The 14,866-nt window shown below is 45.5% G+C and overlaps 1 long non-coding RNA gene across 1 annotated transcript in view; it reads right to left on the bottom strand.

The window, feature by feature from the left end:
• The window catches only part of LOC145514711 (uncharacterized), a 581,776-nt gene that overhangs the window by 13,492 nt on the left and 553,418 nt on the right, over positions 1-14,866 (bottom strand). The window lies entirely within an intron of this gene.

Below are 14,866 nucleotides of genomic sequence, written 5' to 3' on the forward strand. Positions count from 1 at the left end.
ACAAAAAGAAGCTGCAGAATAATGTATGAAACTTGATATGATTTTTTAGTGAAAAGAAAAAAAAGGAGGAAGAAAAAGAATAAGTAAACCTGTATATCTTTGTCGGTGTGGCTATAAGCATAGCTAAAACAAGAAACAGAACAATTAAAAAAATGGTATCATTTTGTTATCTTAAGGCAAGGCATGAATTTGAAGAAAAATTAATTTTAAATTCTTTATAAAGTTTATTTAACTTCATAAAAGTCATGCATTTATTTTATAATTAAAAGTCCAACAAGCTAAGCATTGTTAATGGATGAAATTGAGGAAAGAAAGAGAAGTAGAGCTAAATTATACAGTACATTAAATGCCAGAATATAGACGCTGTGATTCATATTATACACCAGAATTTTTAAATACAGTTTCCAAGTGACATGAGTACCATAAAATACCTCTAAAACAGTTTTTTGATAAAATAATTTGTGGAAAGTTACCCAATATATTCTATTATATCCATGGGTCACCAATAGACTTATCAACCTACTTATCAATACCTTGTCAAAGCCATGGAGAAATCCTGCATTTAAACATATTTTTTGAAAGTACAACTCTAGTTTCCCAGATGTATTTTCACAAAACCTCTCTTTTGCATTACATTTAGCTGAGAAACACTTGGTAAAATGCTTGAGAAAAAAAAAAAAAAAAATCCTTGATTTTATGGTAATGAGAAGCTTCTGGAGGTTTTGAGGTAGAGGAGTAATAAGACTTGGACAGATTTTCAGGGAACGATGTCATGAGAGCCATGTGCTTGGTAAAGGAGGGATCCAGGGTAAAGACAACCAGCTGGGGAGGAGGAGACAGTGCTATGAAAGACAGCAGAGGTGTGGAAGTGGAGAGTAAGGAGAGCTGGGACTTGTCTGGATAAAGTCACCAGGGTGTGGTGAGGGGAGGCATAGGAAGGTCAAAGGAAAGGAGTCAGAGAGCTTCTGTGTTTGGCTGTGGGGTGTCTGGTGCTGCTCTGAAATGGGGAACTCCAGGAGAGGAGCAGTCTGCGATCGAGGAGAATGGTGGTCAGGAGGGGAGTTTGAGGAAAGGTCCAGTGAACAGGTGAATGTACAAACAGTAAACCCCAACTCTTGTGAAACAACATGAATCTATCACCTGTCAAGAAAGAGGATGTTGGCCTTCCTGGACTAAATTTTCACCTGATAACCCTGCGGCCATAAAGCCAGGACCGAGGTCCCTCCAGGAGGAGACAGGCCCCCAGTAGGAGTTCTGTCCCTTAGAAGATTGGGTCTTGCTAAGCAAGCCTTTGACAGCACAGGGAAACATTTTCTTGCCTTTGCTTCTGAGACTCATTCTCTTGTGCCTGGAATTCTGAGAGGGTAGACCTCACACTGTGGGCTTCAGGGTGGTACAACTTCATCAAGACCAACCCGGTGCTATGAATGAATGAATGAATATGCTGCAGAGTTCAGAGATCAAGTCAGATTGGCTAGATCAAGTGATCTGACTTTCAACTTTTACAAGATCCTCTGAATTTGTTTCCCTTTTGTTTTCCCTAGGACATTGATCAGTCTGAGTTGGAGGTTCCAGCTCTGTTTCAGATGTGCCACAAAGAATTAAGGGGAGGGTTCTGTATCCATAATTGGGATGGCATTTACATGACAAACAGTGCCCCCTGAGGCCAATGTAGACTTGACAGCAGAAGTTGGTGAGGTCTCTGGAGGGGGGGTGGTGTGATTATCAAGGGCAGGGTTTTAGGTTGAGAGGTCCAGTTGCTATTCCCCACTCAGGCATTCTTCCTCTTTTCAACCTTTAAAGGAGGTTTTCCAAACAGGGACCTAAGGCACAGTGCCTACATGGTTCCCTTTCTCTGATCATTAACCATCTTTAGTTCATAATGGCCGCCATGTCTAGGGGAAGGAAAAAGAACCTAAGGGGTTTTCCCATTCTGTTCATTGTCCAGTTGCTAAGTTGTGTCCCACTTGTTGTGACCCCATGGGCAGTAGCATGCCGGGCTTCCCTGTCCTTCACTATCTTCCAGAGTTTGCTCAAGTTCATGTCCATTGAGTCAGTGATGCCACCTAACTATCTCATCCTCTGCCACCCTCATCTCCTCCTGCCCTCACTCTTTCCCGGCATCAGGGTCTTTAACAGTGAGTCGGCTCTTCGCATCAGGTGGCCAAAATATTGGAGCTTCAGCTTTAGCATCTGTCCTTCCAGTGAATATTCAGGGTTGATTTCCTTTAGGATTGACTGGTTTGATTTCTTTCCTGTCCCAGGGACTCTCAAGAGTCTTCTCCAATATCACAGCTCAAAAGCATCAATTCTTTGGCACTCAGGCTTTTTTATTCTGTTCATAAGATCCACCAAAATAACTGTCTTCCCTATTCATAAGAAACTGTATGCATCTTGAGGATGGATTGGTGAGGTTTCAAGTTCTCCTTCATACCACGTTTAGAGCTATTTTGTGTTAAGAAGAAAGGTAGCTATCAGAGAGGGTCAGACCTTCAGGACATTTCTCATCCTTGTATGAGATACAGACACAGTCACCCAGCAAGACACCCCAGCCAGCACCTCTGAGCTGTCGTCTGTTGGGAAATAGCTTTTTACAGAGCAATATCAATGAGATTGATTTGAAGATGGGCTCTTAGGTTGTCAGCAGGCCCTGGGCTTAGGATCAGAAGGCAGTGGCTGAAACTTTGGGACTTCCTAGTAACATTCCAGTACTTTTGCCTGGAAAATCCCATGGACGGAGGAGCCTGGTAGGCTACAGTCCACGGGGTCGTGAAGAGTCGGACATGACTGAGTGACTTCACTTTCACTTTTCCCTTTCATGCACTGGAGAAGGAAATGGCAACCCACTCCAGTATTCTTGCCTGGAGAATCCTAGGGACGGCGGAGCCTGGTGGGCTGCCATCTATGGGGTCACACAGAGTCGGACATGACTGAAGTGACTTAGCAGTAGCAGCAGCAGTAATTCTCACTCCATATCCAGTTAGGATCTACTCAGAGCTTTGTATTTTATTTTTCTCTATGAAAAATACACTGTAGATTATGAAGTTCATTTGAAGCAAATTGCCCTAAGTCACCCCCAAGAGCATTTCCTCTCCAACTGTCAATTTCAGCAAGGGAATTCTTTCTGAGACCAGGAACTGGTTTTGTTCTGGGATCATGCAGGTTGTTTGGGGCAGAGCCAGGCATCCTGACTTCCTGGTGAGTGTTACACAATCATGACATGTGTCTTCCGCAGTCGAATGTAAAGACGATGATTAAATGTCTACCAAGTACTGGGTGCCATGCTTTGTCTTGGAGAAACAAAGTTGGGAATTAACTGTTCTTTCCTGGAGACACAAACAGTACACTGGAGGAGCCTCAGAAAATGGGACAATCCATGCACAAGAGCATAAGTCTCATGAAGCAAGGGGTTTAGTTTCTTTGGTCCTTTGGTGTTTCTCCAGAGCCCGACACAGCACATGGTACATAGTAGGTGATGCATTTACACTTGTTGAATGAATGATGGTTAGAGGTTTGTACAGGGTGCTGTGTTCTCATCACTTTTGAAAGTGATTCATTCTGTTCACAAAGTCACAGGGATTCTGAGAAAGCTCAAGAGAGGGTTGTTGGTGAGATACATTTTAGAGGTTGACAAGAAGCTCACCAGAAACATAGATGATTATAGAGTCTAGGTAGAGCAAAGAGCACCACCAGGAGTATGGACTTATTTCCATGTCAAGGTCTTGGGATGGGGGCATTTTCAGCCCTGTGTGTGGTCAGAGCCCACCTGTGGGTGGACTGGAACAGCAGGCGGAAGAGACCATGGGCCTGATCATGAAACATCTCTCAGTCTTTGCAAAGGAGACTTTATTTTTTGACAGTGGTCAACTAGAAGGAGACTTCTTGTTATAGGCAACCACTTATGACCTGTAGAATAGGGTAAAATGACTTTTTTTTTTTTTTTTTTGCTGTGACTATAATGTTTGATTTCCCAGAGAAAAGTTCCAGATGAGCTCTGCAAACAAGTGAGACTAAATGAGACTAAAATGTCTCATCGCTCTTGTGGCAGATGTAGTACACACGGGTGCCTCTGGTCCAATCTGGTCCCTTGGAATGCACACAGTCCTTCCAGTCCTGTGGTGTTTGCAGGAGGCTCAGTGGCTCAGTCCCATTTAAACGCCAGATTTCAGGGAAGGGCCGGGGGAGAGGTGTGAGGTGCGGTACACATGATCTTTGCAATAAGTGCAGGAGAAGAGTGTGTTGCAGATGGGAGAGGAAGGCAGATAGTCTTAAAAAGCAAAGTAGCTTTGTTGGGGTGGCCTTGAGTGGAGGCTGGGGAGACATCAGTCTTAGAATTAGATGGGCTCAGAGTTAAATTCAGACTTGGTCCCTTAAGACCTAGGGGTCGAGGTTTTTGCTTAACCTCTGTGAACCTCAGTTTTCTCATCTGAAAAGTGTGGCTAGTAGAATTATCATACAGGATGGCTGTAAAAGTGAGATGAGATGCTAGTTAGTACTTTGTGCTCTCTGCCTCCTTTCTCTCCTTCTTCCAATAATAAGGCTTGACCCTGTGGGGCATTCAGAAAGGGAGAACTGGTATCCCTGGCTCATTAAAGGAACTGATGGCCATGGTGAGATGTAACTGACCTTAGCGAGTGGTGGACAACAGCCAGGATGGGAGAAAGGTCTCAATGAAGGGCTGTGGTGCTCAGGGCAGGGTATGGACCTTCCCACTGGTGCACAGGAAGAGTAGGGTGAGCTGGAAGACCTTGGCAGCTAGTATAGGTGCTGAGAATTTTGACATTTGGGAGCTGAAAATAAAAGATGGGGAGAGAGATTTTTCCACAAAAGGTGTTTAAGTTATGTTGGGCGTGACATGAGTTGGGAAAAAGAAGGGGAGCGATAGGCTATAAACCTTGAGAGACGTTCGGGGCACTATTGAAGACCTGAAAGTCCTGAGAGGGCTTCCCAGGTGACTAAGTTGTGAATAATTCACCTGAAGGAGATGTGGGGCTGATCCCTAAGTCAGGAGGATATCCTGGAAGAGGAAATGGCAACCCATTCCAGTATTCTTGCTAGGAAAATCCCATGAACAGAGGAGCCTGGCAAGCTACAGTCATGGGGTCCCAAAGAGTTAAGACATGAATGACTGACTAACACTCACTTTTTGGGCTTCCCGAATGGCTCAGAGGGTAAAGCTCTTCTTTAGACCAAAGCGCCTTCCAATGAGGACAGGTGTTCTGACAGTCTTAAGTACCTCTTGACAACTTTCTTAATAAGTGGGGGCAGTAAACAGTGAGCCATTGTTCTTCCTGGATGAGAAAGTGTCAGCATGGAAGTTCCAAAGGTCCTGTTACAGATGAGGCGAGTGATGGTCAACTAAGGTAACAGACTTGTTTATTTATTAAATGTTTATGAAGTGTATTCAATATGAAATTTGGGGGTTCAGAGATAAAAGAGGCTCACAGCATTAAGTGTGATCTCTGCCTAAATCAATTTGTGTCACTGCTCTGCTGAAGGCCTAGTAATAGCCTCCTACTTTCCTTGAAATAACCTCCTAGACACAACTGATAAGGTTGCATGTGATCTGGCCCCTGCTTACAGCTCTGTACTTACCTCATGCTTCTTGTCCCTCTTGTCTGTTCGATTCCTCTAACAGGTTCACACGTGACAAGCTTTCGCTGGCCTCAGGTCCTCCTCACAGGCAGTTCTTTCTTATTGAAACCCCCTTTCCTCTGCTTTTCATACAACAGACTATTTCTTATCTCTCAGATCCTAGATAAAAATGTTCCGTCCTCAAAAGACTTTCCACGATCAGTCTAGCTACTTACCCATGTCCTTATTTTTTTTCTTAAATTTCATTGATGTATAGTTGATTTACAATGTTGCGTTAATTTCTGCTGTACAGCAAAGTGACTCAGTTATACATACATACATACATACATATCCTTTTTCTTATGGTTTATCACAGGATATTGAATATATTTCCCTGTGCTATACAGCAGCTTCCCACTAGCTGTTTTACACATGCTACTGTATATATAAATCAATAGTACTCTCTCAATTAGTCCCTCCTCTCCTTCCCCCACAGTGCCTATAAGTTGTGGGGCAGAGGATTTCAGGCAGAAGGAGTAACAAATATGCTAGATTAGGTACACAACAAATGCTTTTTTAGTATGAATATATCCCAGGCAATATTTGGGACATATTTATACCAGAACATATATGTTGTTTAGCTGAAATTCACATTTTACTGGGCATTTGTATTTTATCTTATAATTCTACATATATTCTAGTAAGGACCAGCAATAGTACAACAGGCTTGGATAAGAGAAAGACGAAGGGCAGATGATCTCAAGGTGTCTTGGGGAGCAGGGGATGTCAGGCACAAAGGCTCAAGGGCATTGTCCTGTGAAAATACCTAAATGTTGGGCCAAGGAGCATGGCTTTCATTCTGTGAGCAATGGATTATAGACAAGAGAGTAGCCAGACAGGGTCTCATCAAACCTCTGAACACCAACCCCACCTTCCTCCACCACAGAGAAATTCTCCCAGTTCTCCTGGAGCTGGTGACAATACATTCCACGTAGGAATGGGCATATGGGTTGTCTTTGGTCTGTATGTACGATTACCTGTGGGAGTTGATTTGAGTTCCAATTCTATGTGAGCTGTGTGAGTTGCTTCCCCTCACTGGGTGTTGGCCATCCCACCTCTAAAATGAAAGGATTGACCAGATGTCTTTAAGGCCCCTCTGAGTTTACACGACATTGAGTTCTTATTTTGAGACCCTATAATACGTTCTAGCATCATATCCGGGAAAACAATTTAATGGCAAAGACTTCAGTGTCCACTCTTAATGCCTTGCAATGCACGACTGCCTCTTTCCTTAGACAGTATCTTAGGATGGGTTCCCTAGCAATGGACTCTTAAGACAGGGATGATTCTTATGCAAGTGACTTCTTGAAGGAGTATATTTTAAGGAAAAGGAAACTGAGAGGAGTAAAAATAGGGCAAAAGAAAATAAGCTAAGAAAGGATGTTTTCTTAGCTGGAGACTTGTTTTTGGACTGATCTCATGAGGAGCTCTGAAGAGGTATGGTTCCATCGTAAAGAAAGTCATGTAAGTGACTCTCACATCAGTCATCTGTTGGCTACATGAAGCCACTGTAGGGGGCACAGCCTGGGAATCACCTCTCAGTCCACTCTGGTCTTGTGGCTCCTGTTAGTCAAGGTCAGTTCTTCTGAGAGATTGCAGCTCTGAGCCGTGAGCAACCAGCATTCATGGGGGTTGGGAGATGGGTGCCCCCACCTGGAAAAAGGATCTAGGCAGAATAACTAAAGGTGACTGCTGAAGGTAGTCAGTCCTCAGAACACCTAAGATGTGTCATTGGAAGTATGAGTAACTAAGAGCCTAAGGAGATAAAAACAAAGGCTCTAACATATTATGTGAACACTTGCAAGGCACATCTTTTTATCTGGGACTCACTTTCTATATCTATGAAATGGGAACATTGGATCACATTTTCTCTCAGGAGTCTATCACTGCTCCAATATTCACAGGCTCTGGAGTTCAGCTACCTTAGTTCAAACTCTAGCTCTTCCACAAGTCTGTCTGTGTTTGCCCAGATGAATGTCCTTTGGACTTTAATAGTCACTGATGAGCCTCACCTGTAAAATGGTAACAGTCATAACAGCACACACCCTGCATGGTTAGTGTAAAGATGAGTGGGATATAAAGTGTATGTAAAGCGCTGAACTTGCATCCTCTTTTGCTCTCTAATATCAGTCATGCACACCTTAGTAAGAAATTTAGAACATGTTGTCCTGGGGAATTTCTTAACCAACTCCATTTTTCTGATTGAGGGATGAAGGCGTGTTTTCTTATCTGTAATAATTACTAAGAAGAGAAATTTAAGCTGTGATATCTGTAGTCAGGCTGGGTACTTAGGAATAGGGTTCAAGATCTTGCCTGGGCTCATGAAATCTACCACCAGGCAGCCCCCAGCTTTCTAACCCTCGTGCCTTCTGTGTGTCTTCAGATAGTGTCATGGGAGGTTGAAGGGAGCCGGGGAGACCTCAATGAAACTTGTTCTCAGCATACTGCCTTAGGAAAACCACACGCAGATGGGCTTGTGCTGATTTGAGGAAACAGAAGGAAAATAATTCATGGTTTCAAAACTTGACATTTTTTATCTTCCCACCAGATATGTCATGTGTACTATATTTGCCGCACTTCTTGGCCTGACTTTCTCAAGCTTTCTCAAGCTCAAGATTCAGGAATTATACTTGACATTTCCTCCCAATATGGTCACGAGAGGCAAAGAGGAAGGGCTCTGTCATTGGTAGGGAAAGAAATGTGGGCTTTGGAGATGACCAGACCAAGGTCCAAGTACAGGCTCCAGTATTGAGTCATCACGGGATCTCCTTCATGTCTCCTCCCTCTGAGCTCAACACCCTGCAGCTGTGAAATGGGAATAATCACTGGTTCTCAGGGATGACACAGGACTACAAGGCAGTCAAGTCTGTGCAGTGACGGTTCAGGCTACAAGCACGTAGGTCAGCCTATACCTTCAGAAGAACTTATGTAAGTAGCTCTCATGAGGTTGTTCTCACCCCTAAGAAAACTTCAGAGTCTTACAACAGTGCATGTTAGAGGCAGAATTTCAACAAATACGTTTCACTCTGAAAGGGAGCTCCTGACCACTCTCCTATTCTACCTCCTTCCTCTGTCAACTCCTTCTCTCCTCCCCAAGCTTGGCACCTTTTATAGCCATGATCCCTTATCTCATGAACTGACCTCCCATGGAGAGAACTCCCAATGTGCAAGGTGGAGGTGATCTTGAAAACTGGTCACATAAAGTGAACTTGACCTCTCTTAGCACCGCCACATCAGTAGTTCTAACAGTGAGGAGAATGACGACCTAGATGGTCTATGAGCAACATGACTGGGAAGGGAGGAAAACATTCCATGTGATACAGTTGGGAGCCAAAGCTGGGAGGTGGACAGATCGGGACCCACACCTGTGTATCTCTGAGAGGCCTGTGGGAGCCTCCACAGAGGCTGGCAGGTGAGGGAGGCTGAGTTGGGATCAGGACCCTGTGGTACGATTGGGTATCAGGGTTCAGTCCTGGGTGGGTATAAGTCCTGCTGTCCTTGAGGGAGATTGGCTCCATCTAGACCAGCATCCACACACAAGGTGGGCTCAGCATCAGGAGGCTGAGTGCATCAGCATGGCCTCAGGTGCACACTGCATTATTGCCCCATCCCAGTCCCTTCTCCCTCTGAGCCTGGACAGCACAGGACCCAGGGCATCAGAGTGCAGAGCCTAGTCTTGCCCTCCAGGAGCAGGCAGGGTTGGGAAGGTTCTGTGTTGTCAGAGCCCCCTTCTGGGCTCCAGGTTCCCCAGGGGAGCTGGAGGGTTCAGCTAGGAGCAATGGGCTCTGGTCTTGAGGAAATGACCCTCTAAGTGACTCATGGAAGGTGAGTAGCTTCCTCTAAGCTCCACATCCCCATTTCTTAGACCTTCTATGTTTCCATCAGAAAGACTTGTGGTGACTTAGTGGACCCTATGCCTCTGATCCCCATCCTCATTTTTCTTCTCTTTCCCATGTATCAGTTTGTAATTTTCTCCTTTTCCCTTCAGAACCCAGGCAGGTCCACCTTCAACTGCACACCTGCATCTTTGCTCACTTTCCCAGAGCCTTCCTGGTGGAGGAGAGGGGATAGGTTCCCTTATCCCCCATCACTGCACCCCCTCACTGTTGCCATCTTCCCTACATCCCCAAGGGGATGGTCTGGCCTTCATCCTGGTGGCATGAAACACACAAACTCCCACACCCCCTTCCCCCACCTTGTCTTCCACTTTTCCATGTCACACTGCCTGCATCTACCCCCAGGGATGGCGACTGTGACCCCAAACTGTCAGCTTGCTCTTTCACGCTCACTTAGAGCGCATTACAGACATATTGTGCAAAGAGCTTCCATTTACAGAAGCATCAGTGTGCAGGTTTTGGGCTGTGAAGGACAAGTGCAAGGCTGTCATTTATTGACCAGGAAAGGAGGGCTTCAGGTCTCCCCCAAGCCAGAGAGTGGGCTGGGGACTGAGCCCCAAGAGGAGGAGGCCCTTCCCATGACTACAGGGACAGGGTCTCCCCATGCTCAGCATCTTCTGCTGGTCATCCATGCCCCCATGACTGCCAGGCCCCAGGGCAACCTGAGGCTGCTGAGAAGTCTCCATATCTTGGCCCACATGCCTCTACCATTGTTCTCTCTGAGCCCTTCAGTTCCTTTAATATTGGAAGAAAATTTAGCCTCCCACCCTAGCTAGTTCCCCTTGAAACTATGCCCTGCACCCCACCCACCCATCTGGTTGTCTCTCCTGGGTCCCTGTGGCTCTGCTTGGGTCTCCAGCCCTCCATGACTGCCTGCCTGCTCAGCGTGTGTGCTGTGAGCATGGCAGGGAGGCGGGGTCATGGTGCGTCAGAGTCCCAGCAGTGGCCCCATAATTCTCTCCCACAGGACTCTACCTCACTCCCTGCTCAGCACTGCCTTCTGTGGCTGAGCATATCCCACTCTGAGACTGTTGAGTCCTTCCTCGCTCCCCTACTCCCCCTCCTGCTGCATGCCCCCTTCTTCAGCCACAATGAGCATCCTGGAGACACGTCCCTGCCCTGAGATGTTGCATCTGCACCCAGACTGTGCCCCTCCCTCTCTGCTGGGATGCTGTTTCCACCCTCCTTTCCTTGAATGATTCCTGGTCATTTTCAGCAGTGACCTCAGGGGGTGCCTTTTAGGGGAGAGCCCACCCAGGCTCTGGTTCATCTCTGTCCATCTCCTTTTGGAGCCCTCTTCTGGGTCCTGTAATACTCCATCCAAACATCAATGCATCTCTAAAATATGATGTGGGGATGGCAAGAGCATGGACCACTGTCTTAGTCTGTCCTGACTATTGTAACAAAACACCCCTGGCTGGGTGGCTTATAAACAACAGAGCTCTCTTGCTCACAGTTCTGGAGGCTGAGAAGTCCAAGATCAAGGCACCAGCATGGTTGTCTTCTGGTGATGGGCCTCTTCCTGGTTCATAGCCCTTGCCTCCCACTGTGTGTGCACACAGTAGTTAGGGCTAGGGATCTCTCTGGAGACTGTACTGTTATTATAAGGGCACTAATATCATTCATGTGGGCTCCACCCTCCTGACCTAAGCATCTCCCAAAGGCCCCACCTTCTCATACCATTACATTGGGCATTAGGATTTCAACATACGGATTTGCAGAAACAACCATTCAGACCACAGCAGCCCCTCTAGCTATGCTTAGTGAAGTCCAGGCCGCAGTTTCCTCCTCTGTGAAACAGAGATGACAGCAGATCCTCTCCTAGAGAGGTGGGTGTCCCCAGGTGACTCTCCTAGATTGGGGCATGGCCTTGATTACATGACTTACATGATGCACATGAATGATGGACGGGCTTGGATGGTGGCCAACCCACAGTAAGCTGGGCCACCCCCAGCTTTTCTTTGTAGTGTTTCATACAAGACAGTGGTGTGATCTTTCAGTGAAGGGGCTCCTGGTGCCCGTCAATAAGTGGTGGTTCCACTTATTGCTCCAGTGCCCACTACAAGGGCTTAGCAGAAACTTAGTGCTCAAAACAAAGGGAATGGATAAAGAAAGATATAGTAAGGAGATGCACAAGGTATCTAAACATCACTGCGAAACTTACAGTAATTGGTTGAAAGCAGTGAGGCAAACAGGTTTGTCTTTCTGATTGCATAGCAGTGGTCTGAATGGTAGCTTAAGGATCTTTCATTCTTAGTCTGCCTCTTAGGTTGACTGACACTATGAGCGTGAGTGTGTGGATGTGTGAGTGTGTATGTATTGTGAGGGGAGGTTTCCTTTCCTCACAGCACCAGCTGAAAACCCTTGTCATCCCGGCATGCAACAGCCAAGGGACAGAGCCCCAAGGATGGGTTATTGCTGGGTCAGTTGTTGGGGAGGCCCAAGCATCTGCTGTTATTCTTGTCTGAGTGGCTGCGGTTTGGGAGTAATGGTTGAACTGCTGCCGGGGTCCCCCTGTGACTCAGACCTGGGGATTGATGATGGGTTTTGTCATATTTCTGAATAATTAAAGAGCAGCTTCCATTTGTGGGGACTTACTTTGAAGCCATCACAATGTATTAGTGGTCAAGTAGGCTTCATATTTGAGAGTTTAAAAGGTGAGAGAGGAAACCCACAGCCCGGAAGATAAAGTTGAGCATTATAAATAATTGTGTGCCGTGCATGGCGGCTACGTCACAAGACATGCCGTTTCTTGGAAGGCATGCCTTCCAGGCCCCTTTGCATATGCACACCACGCTATTTCTTCAGCAAAGCTGGCCCAGAATAATCTGGAAGTTGGGGTGAGCAGATGTCCTTCTTGAGGTCAGGCATTTTCCCAGCCATGGGAATGTTCAGCCCAGGGCTTCATAGAAAGAACTGAGGAAGTGACTTCAGGGGCAACGAGTCTTCTTTCTCTCTGAGCCTCAAGCTTTTGTTTTTCTGTAAAATGGAACTAAAGGTGTAGGAACTGCCCATCTTATGAGGCTGTGATAATGGTCAAATTGAGTGATGCATGTGATGTAAAAAATGAGCACCTGGGCTGATAAAAGGACACTATCATTTGTATGAAGAGATGTGACTTCACTCCTTCCATTTGTGGAGTCTCCCTGTGTGTGATCCTAGCATTCCTTTTCCACCTGTGACTTGGTGAACAGCCAGAGGTAGGCTTTTGTCTCGGGGCGTGGGTGGGGGTGGGGGAGTTGATGTACAAGAGCTGGAGTAAGCCAACTCTAAAAGCTGACAAGGTGGGCTCCAAAGACTGAAGTAGAAATTCTCCCCTTGCTGAACTCAAAGGAAATATGGGCAGGAACCAGAAATCACTCAGAATTCAGAAACAATGGCCACTTACAGAGTAAAGCCACTAAATTATGCCCAACCAACTGTCTTTAGAATATGATTATAGGTGATCCAAAGGAGCAAAACCAGTCCATACTCAAAAGGAATGAGTTGTCCTTAGTGTCATGATGTACAGAGTCAAACATCAGCTACCATTGACAGAACTTATGTGAAAAAAATTATGGAAATAGATATGTCCCATGCTGGATGTCTCTGAGCTTGCTCAAATTAATGTTCAATGTTTTAAACAGTTGACAATAAGGTAGATATGTAGGTAGTTGAGAGAAAAAGGAGGGAGGGAATGTGCGTAGGTAAATATAGATAGAGCTAGAGTGAACTATTTTTTTTCTCAACTTCCAATCCTTCCTTTGATGAAAGAAATGCTCATACATTGAAAAGACCAGGGAAGAGCCTTGTGTTCAGAGTTGAGGAGTGTGTAGTAGAATTCCAGCGGGGACAATTCCTTGAAGCTCCCGTGTGTGAGCTCACACCTGCTTGTGCACATAAGTGTGTCCTATGAAAGAAAGGAGTTGGTCCTGATTCATGCGTAAAGCCTATCCCAGCTTCAGTAACCTAAGATCTATTCATAACAGTGAGGTTTAGTTGAGAAAAATCTCAATACCTGGGCAGAGTTACGATGTGGCTAGTGGAGGAGCCATCATATATTTTAATTATGGCAAGAAAGCAACTTTTTGATAGAATGGGTGAGCACAAACATTTGGCAACTTCCTGCATGAGTGCAAATGAAAAGCAATTCTATTACGGCTGTTATTTTTTTTTCCTCAAGAATGACTTCCTTTGTGTGGCAATAGGAAGCTTTCAGGAAATTATTCTTTCTGGCACTGCTGGTGTTGAAGCACCAGAATGAACCTGCATTCAGTAATCTAAAGTAACTTTGTTTTCCAAGTTAATTAATTGAATGATTCTTGATGTTTGACAATGAAATATAACATGGTAACAGCATGAGGAAGTTTTCTCCTTTAATTTAAAAAAGAAAGAGTTTTGTCTACTCCATTTCATATTAGAGCCACCATCATTATCCGAAAGCAGACAGAGTTGATGGGCCAGGCATTTTTTTGGGTCAGACATTTTTTCCCCCCTCTGCATAAAATGGTACAGACTAGCAATTCTCAAATTTTAGTGTTCCTCATAATAATCTGAAGACCTTCTTATTAATTACTTGATTTATTTATTTGGCTACACCAGGTCTTAGTTGCCATATGTGGGTTCATCTTTGTTGTGACATGTGGAATCTTTAGTTACAGCATGTGATATTGAGTTCCCCGACCAGGGATAGAACCCAGGCCCCCTGCATTGGGAGCATGGAGTCTTAGCCACCAGACCACCAGGGAAGTCCCTGAAGATCTTTTTAAAATGCAGAATAGGACCCAGCAGGTTTGCAATGGAACCTATCTGAGCTCCTGGATTTCTATCAGTCTCTCAGGTAAAGCTTATGAGGCTGCTCATCCATGAATCCCACTTTCAGATCTCTGTGTCAATGATTTATCTTCTTATCTATGTCTATGTAGGGGAAGGGAAAAGAGGGCAGGAGAGAGACAATGAACCAAGTTGCTGTAAAATACTGGGGCTGCGATGGGCTACTCTTCCCCATCAGCCAGTAACCACTGTGCTGTGTATTAACTAAGCTAGGGGAGCTCTTAGGGTGAACTGTGCTGTCAACTACAGCTGTGGCTGAAATCAGGTGTAGGTCAGGGGGCTGTTACCCTGGGCACCAAAGTCATCTGCTGCATTAGGACACAGCGGAGTGTGAGAAAGCAATTGCGTCTGGCACCCAGGGTAGCTAGACGTGAATGTTAACTGCCGGGTGCACTAGGAATCCACAGACACGTGCCTGAAATAGACCAGCTCCAGAAGTAGACCCATGGACAGATGCTCAGAAGCAGCCACCGTGAAAGCCAGATTTAGATGCTTCAGAGTCTACAGACTTAATGAAGGTTCTC

This window comes from Giraffa tippelskirchi, chromosome 7 (genome assembly GCF_054371585.1).
Source record: "Giraffa tippelskirchi isolate mGirTip1 chromosome 7, T2T-mGirTip1v1.2.pri, whole genome shotgun sequence".
NCBI lineage: Eukaryota > Metazoa > Chordata > Mammalia > Artiodactyla > Giraffidae > Giraffa > Giraffa tippelskirchi.